Source organism: Lycium ferocissimum, unplaced genomic scaffold, assembly GCF_029784015.1.
Source record: "Lycium ferocissimum isolate CSIRO_LF1 unplaced genomic scaffold, AGI_CSIRO_Lferr_CH_V1 ctg17422, whole genome shotgun sequence".
Lineage (NCBI taxonomy): Eukaryota > Viridiplantae > Streptophyta > Magnoliopsida > Solanales > Solanaceae > Lycium > Lycium ferocissimum.
Genome location: NW_026717195.1, coordinates 3,365 through 5,046, shown reverse-complemented (window position 1 = coordinate 5,046; position 1,682 = coordinate 3,365).

Genomic DNA, 1,682 nt, shown 5'->3' with positions numbered 1-1,682 from the left:
GTAGCGAGAGCATCCTTCGTAGCCGAAAAGCCTGAAAGGTTCGGTCATTCCATTTAAAACTATCCCTTTTTAGCAACTCAGCCATAGCCTTATTAATGATGCCATATCCTTTGATGAATCTTCTATAATAGCTAGCTAAACCCAAAAATCCCCTAAGTTGCTTGATGTTTTTGGGAATTGGCCAATATTTTACTGCTTGGATCTTTTGAGGGTCAGTAGCTACTCCCTCAACAGAAATAAAATGTCCTAGGTACTCTACCTTAGGAATTGCAAAAACACATTTAGTCCTTCTAGAAAACAGGTTATGTTGTTTAAGGATAGCAAAAATCGTCTTCAAGTGTTGAACATGCTCATTAAGATTCTTGCTATACACTAAAATGTCATCAAAGAAAACCAAGATGAACTTTCTCAAGTGCCCTTGGAAAATATGATTCAAACTTTGGAAACTAGAGGGTGCATTAGTCAACACAAATGGCATGACTAAATACTGATAGTGGCCAAAATGGGTCCTAAATGTAGTTTTTGCACATCACTAGGGGATATCCTAATTTGATGGTAACCAAATCTTATAGAAAACACCTTAGAACCTGCCAATTCCATTCGTGTTCGTGCACTTCACAAGCCTTAATCATAAAGAGTTGAGCGTATACTCCTTCAATCCTGCACAATGACTTAGTGTCCACCATTTTCAGACTAGGAACCTGTCCTTGCAGTCTTGTGCTCAAATTCCATAGTCAACAACTTGAAGTTAAATTTAATGTCCCCCAAGTCATACATCCATTAGATACCCAATACCATATCCCATGTGCCCAAAGGCACCAATAGAAAATCTGCTGTGAATGTTGTGCCTTGCAACAACCACTCTAGCCCTTTGCATCTTCTATTAGTATGAACAATATTCCTATCTGCTAAACTTACAGAAATAGGCATGCATTGTTCAGTTGACCATCTGTCACACCCCTACCAAGAGTATGACGGGCTCCGACCTGTAGGTCGGGAACCACCTAACTTATCCGTTACTTTGAACATTATAAATCATAACTCAAGGGACACCTGCACCCAGAAAAGGCCCAACATAGGAATATCCGATCATTCGAACATACGTGTTCATGGCGCGGACCGACAAGGTCGCCACAACATAACGCACATCATAAAGCCGGGTGCAAGCACAAGAAAGTTTCAAGAGCTCAAAATAAGACCGACAAAGCCACCAATATATTATACAACAATACGAACCGGTGGAGCTATAAAACATCTAACTGTACACACACGTCTACGAGCCTCTACATAGAATACAAATGATCATAAGGACAATAAAAAATAGAATGCAGCTCCGATGTAAGTGGAGTGCTCCTGAGAATTCGCTGATAGAACACTGCACGGTTCGATCCATCTCCCTACCCACTGCGGCATGAGCGCGAGTCCACAAGAAGGGACGCGCACTAATAATGTATCGAGTATGTAAGGCATAAATAACAACATAATATGGATATGAAAGGTAACATGGAATATTAGAGATAACCCTACATATCCGGATGCCTCATAAGGCGGTGTCGTATGCGTTTAGCCTTTAAAAAAAATATTTTTATACATATATATAGTACCATGCCCGGCCATTAAGGCTCCTGTCATATATATATATATATATATATATATATATATATATATATATATATATATAT